The sequence below is a fragment of the Vigna unguiculata genome, chromosome 8 (assembly GCF_037176805.1).
Source record: "Vigna unguiculata cultivar grain cowpea cultivar isolate G323 ecotype 2 chromosome 8, ASM3717680v1, whole genome shotgun sequence".
NCBI lineage: Eukaryota > Viridiplantae > Streptophyta > Magnoliopsida > Fabales > Fabaceae > Vigna > Vigna unguiculata.
In genome coordinates this window covers 9,476,138-9,482,335 of record NC_140799.1, presented here as the reverse complement: position 1 = coordinate 9,482,335, position 6,198 = coordinate 9,476,138, and the positions used below count along the sequence as shown (strand labels likewise).

The window sequence follows — 6,198 nt, the reverse complement described above, 5'->3', positions numbered from 1 at the left end:
TAAAATAAAAAATCATTACCTCATTTAATATAATACCTTTTCCCCAAAAACATGGGAAATTTAAAACAAAGATAGTAATTGTAACATAATTCAAAAGTTCACTATCGTTTTATACAAAAGTAAATATAGTCCAGCATAATTAAAGTTACATCAAAAACCAAAAAATAAAAATGCTTCAAAAGCCCAAGTAGCCCATACTCTCCGTCTCTAAGCATCTCCTGGCTCACCTGTCAAATCGTCTGCTCCCGGATAACAAATTATCCGATCATCGCCACACACACAGAGATAGGGTGAGCTATGCAAAATATATAACATATACATGAAATGAATATGACGCCCACCCCAAAATAACATAAAGTACATATCATGCTTTTCAAATAACCCAACCATGACCTCATAGTCTTTCATGAGTCATATACATGTACTAGGTCTTGGGACTTCCTTGTGCTCCCACGAATCTATCTCATTTGTGGTCCAACCCTATGAGCCTATCCCGTTCATAGTCCTGCCCTACAGACTCCTCGTCTGTAGTAAAACATCCAAGTCTTATACTCGGACCCTGGCACGCACGCAATCACCATACTATGTACTCCCCGCCCAATAGTAGCTGACGGGAACATAACAACTCCTTGCCTATCGTGTGCCCGACACATGCAATCACCATACTAAGGACTCCTCGCCCATTAGTAGCCGACAGGAACTCAACCAGTTCCATGCCCATCATGTGTCCAACCACCAAGCACATCCCAGACCCCTATTAGACTTAGTCCTTCAAGCCCACACACCACAACACATGCATATACTTCCTATACTTAGGAAAAGTAGTCATTTCACACACACCAAGTCACACAAACATGAGAAATTCACATAAACTCGCTTAAGCCAGGGACACTCGCCCAAGCTAAGCCCTCTACTTCGCTTAGGCTAGTTCGCTTCGCCTGGGCGAGCTTAAAACAGGGACTACATCACGTTATCTCGCTTAGGCGAGATCCTCTCGCTTGGGCAAGTCACACATTCGCCCAAAATCACACCAAAACCTCGCCTAGACAAGTATTCAACAAAACACACAAGAACACACTTCGAGAACTCGCTTAGGCGAGCCACTCTCGCCTAGACGAGAGTTTCCATCGCTCAGAGCTCAAAACCTTTCGCCTGGGCGAGATATTGCGCTTAAAATGGTACAAATTTTCATCGTGATCTCGCTTAGGCGAGCCAGTCTCGTCTAAGTGAGACTGTGTTTCGCCCAAACCCCACCTTGGTCATCTGAGCGAAATGCTCGACTTTGAACGCTGATGGACTCCTGCAACTCTCGCCTTGGCGAGAAGGAGTCGCTTAGGCGAAACTTGCAGAGTTTTGCCACTGCTCAATCACAAAAACAACCAAACCATATCCAAAATGCAATAGACACGAGATTAAGCATTCCATATCAACAATTTAACCTATCAATGTACATTTACCTCCAATGGATATATCAAAACCCGATAGTGAACCAATTATAATCATTCAAGCCCTGAAACCCTCACTTTAACCATAAAGATGCATAATATGGCTTTGCACACAATCTCAATCAACCAATTTCTGAGCCACAGCAGATGCTACACGAATTTTCCCTTTCAAACAGAAACCAATTATGGCCATAAACACAACACGCATACAATATGAATTACACGTAAATCCAGCACCCATAACCTGAACTTCTTGATTCAATTTGGGGAAGAGAGAATGTTCCTTTATTGCCCACTCTTTTGTTCCAATACCCTCCCAATTCAGCCTTCAATTCTCTTCTCACTCCCTCAGAATTCGTGCTCCTCTCAAAAGCCAATTACCAGCACTGCCAAAACCTTTCTTTTCCCTTAAAATGGCCTTTTATAGGTGTCTTAATTAAGGGTCTAAAAGGGTAAAACGAAAAATGGCTTAATTATGTCTTTAATTTCTTATTCCTCAGATTTTTACCCTTACCCTTTCAACTCCACTCCAAACTGGAATTAGCAAAAATAAAGCCTACTTTATGCCCACCAAGGTTTGAACCCATGACCTCCCACACATAAGGCCAAAGCACAACCACTATGCCAATTCACATTTTATGATATACTTAAATCAATATAAGTTTACAATACCAATTCCACACTCATATATATCATTAAAATCAATAATTAAACAACAACATATAATTGGCATATATAGGACTCAAACCCAAGTCTTCTCACACAATCAAAGTACTCTCAACCACTTGAGCTAGTACTTTTCCACATCACATTAAACAATAATTAGTGCCATAAAGGTGCTTCCTACCCGCATTTATTAATTAATTAATTATTTAATTAATTAATTTTCACGGGTCTTACAGAAATAGTTAACAAAATTGATTTTAATTTGGGAACATAAATAGACTTGTTAGTATGGTTTAAACAAATCTTACTTTTAAGAGAGAATATTCACATTAATTGTGTGTACATTACTAATATATGATTTTTAAAATTGAGTATGAGGATAAGATCTCATTTTCGTTCTCATTCATTACGGTCCCATGCCCATTCTCATTTTAAATTACTACAACATTCGCAGTATATTATGTAGCATTAACAACTTATCTGTTTTATCTAGTTTTTAGTTTTGTTTCATTTGAAAAACTTTTTTTTACCACACAATTTCTCATTATCTCTTTCAATTATTTTTTAACTTGTTTAATAGTTACAAAATTTACTCAAATGCTATGATGCTCCAACATGATGATTGGAGCACGCTTCCCACTCCCAAAGTACTCCCAAAGTAGACATAGACACGAAGACAGGGCGGACACCTGCACAACGCGGTGTCCAGAGCTTTTCCATGGGTCAGACACGACCCAACTATGGGACATGTGCGAGATGACACCTCCTTGTATTTAGACACGAGAATCTAATTCGCATTTTAGAAAAAATATTCGCCAATCCAAAATTTTAGAGAAAAGGTTGGTATTTCTCAGAAAATAATGGGAAACCCAAAAAATTTAAAATAAGAAAGGAAATCAGGATAAAAAATAATCTTTGATATCTTCTATTAGAATAAAATGAAATCAAAATCACGAACAAAAATAAAATCAGTAAGAACAAATTATTCTATAAATTAGAGTAGCATGAGGCACTACAATCACAAGTAACAAAAAATAGAAGAAAGAATAAGGATTGGGAGCTCTTGAGTCGAGAGGAAACACAGTTGGGAAACTTGTTGCAGTTGCAGAATGAAGGAACGGAAAAAAAACTTCTGAAAAAGTGGAGAAAAGGTTCTAAAAAGGTAACTTTATAAAAAAAATTTATAATTTAAAGTAATATGCGGTTGCAGAACCAAGGAAAGGAGAAAGAACTTATTAAAAAGTGGAGAAAAAGTTCTGAAAAGGTAACTTTATAAACTTTTTTATTATAATTTAAAGTAATATCCTTCATAGTTTTTTACTATAGTTTTTCTTATACAGTGTATGATTGCATTTGTGAATGATTTTTTTTATTAACGTTGTTAGTTAGCATATATCGTTATTTAATGTTTTATTATATTTTATAATTTATTTATTATATTAAATTTAAAATTATGTAATTTAATTGTATAAGTGCACCTTAAATGGAACAATATATTTATCGTTGAAATTTTATCAGGTCAAATTAACTAGAAGAAAAATAACATTGGTTATGTTTTCAAGCTTTTTATTACTATGTTTTTTTATTCAAAACATCTTTATATAATGTTAACATATAAATTCAAATGAAAAAAAAAAAAACAAGTTTAAAGTAAAATCAAAATAAAACTGCATAGCGTGAATAATTTTTTTTTTATATTTAAACTTTTATTTTTTTATTTGAATTATATCTTTTTATTTTTTTAATATGTGTTCCATTTAAATTAAAAATATTAGTTTTTTATAATAATATAATTATTGTTATATTGTATGTCCTTTTATTTTGAATTATATAATTTCTTTTTAATTTGTGATATTATTATTTTTTATATTCAAATAAATTAATCTAATATAAATTTTATTTTATTATAGGAAACTAAGATGAGTATACCTAGTCAAACTATTGAAAAAGAAGATGAAACAAAATCTTTGTGGATATATGTTACAAAGTTAAGAAAAACTATTGGTGGTGGAAATAATATGATTAAATGCAGTTTGTGTGATTTATCACTCAATGGATCTTACACTCGAGTAAGATCTTATTTACTAAAAGTTATGGGAGCATGAGTTAGAATTTATCCAAACGTGACTTCGTCAAAACTTGCTGAGTTTAGAAGATTAGATAATGAAGCAACATTGAAAATAGAAAATTCAAATAAGAAAAAGGTCTCTCTACCATCTATATCTGATGAACGAAAGCAGGTGAATAGTAGTGTTAATCCAAAACACAAAGGTCCTTTAGAAGCTTCTTTCAATATTCAAGCTAGAGATACTCTTGATTTGAAATTGCAATGATATTTTATTCTTCAGAACTTCCATTTCATCTAGCAAAAAATCCTCACTACAGGAGTGTATTTTCTTATGCTGCCAATACTTCTAATCTTAGTGGATATGTACCACCAACATATAATAAATTGAGAGGTCATTTACTTTCAAAAGAAAGAAGTCACGTAGAAAATCTTTTGTAACCCATAAGAGATTCATAGAATGATAAAGGTGTGACAATTGTTAGTGATGAGTGGACTGATCCTCAAAGAAGACCACTTATAAATTTTATGGTTGTCAATGAGAGTGGTCCAATGTTTTTTAGGTCAATAGATGGATATAGTGAGATAAAGGATAAATATTTTATTGCTAAACACATGAGAGATGTATTATGGAGGTTGGACCAAAAAATGTGGTACAAATTATAACTGATAATGCAGTTGTATGTAAGGCAGCAGGTATGCTTATAGAAGTAGAATTTCCTTCAATCTACTGGACTCCTTGTGTAGTGCATACATTGAATCTTGCATTGAAAAATATTTGTGCAGCAAAAAATTGTGAAAGAAATAGTGATACTTATAAAGAATGTTTTTGGATCACACAAATTGTTGATGATGCTACAATTATTAAAAAATTTATTGTGGGGCACTCTGTGAGATTGTCAATGTTCAATACCTTCAACTCATTGTAGTTGCTTTTTATTGCTTCAACCATATTTGCTTCAACCATTATCATTCTCAAAAGGTTTCAACGTTTGAAGAAAGGACTTCAAGAGATGGTTATTAGTGATGACTAATCTTCTTATAAATAGGACAATATGAACAGTGCAAAATTTGTGAAAGAAACTTTATTGATTGATAATTGGTTGATGAAGGTTGACTACATACTTGCTTTTACTACTTTTATTCATGATGTTTCCAAGAAAAACAGATACAGATATGGACACTCTTCACTTAGTTTATGAAATGTGGGACTCAGTGCTTGAAAATGTTAGAAAGATCATATTCCAACATGAAAGGAAGACAGAAGTTGAACATTCATCCTTTTTTAAGGCAGTAAATTCAATATTAATTGATCGTTGGACTAAGAGTCGCACATCTCTTCATTGCCTTGCTCATTCTTTAAATCCAAGGTAATTATGTAGTTAAATTACTTTATGACTATATTTTATTAAAATTTATAATATTATGTTAATATATCTTTATGTATTTTTAATATTGTAGATATTATAGTCATATATGGTTAAGTGAAGACTCACAAAGACGTGTCCCACATAAAGATTTGGAACTTACTCAAGAAAGGAAAAAATGTTTTAAGAGGTACTTTGATGATGTCGATTTGAGGAGACAAGTGAATATAGAGTTTGCAAACTTTTCAGGTAAATTGGGAGATTTTGCAGATGAGAAATCTTTAAGGGATAGAGGCAAAATGGATGCAAAATCATGGTGGATTATTCATGGATCTCATGCACCAATACTTCAAAATATAGCTCTTAAGCTACTTGGACAACCATGTTCTTCTTGCTGTGAAAGGAATTGGAGCGCCTACTCTTTTATACATTCTTTAAAAAGAAATAAGATGACACCTAAAAGGGCGGAAGATTTAGTATTTGTACACAGTAATCTTCATCTTCTTTCAAGAAACCTCTTAAAATACAGGAAAAGGAAACTATCATGTGGGATATTGTTGGGGATGACTTTTCATTTGACAGTGGAATTCTTGATATTGCTAGCCTATCTCTCGATGAACCAAAATTAGAAGTTGTATTTTTCGATGAAGATTAA

The 6,198-nt window shown here is 33.2% G+C and overlaps 1 pseudogene; it reads left to right on the top strand.

The window, feature by feature from the left end:
• Positions 1 to 4,030: 4,030 nt before the first annotated feature.
• LOC146884116 (uncharacterized) lies at positions 4,031 to 6,198 on the top strand (annotated as a pseudogene).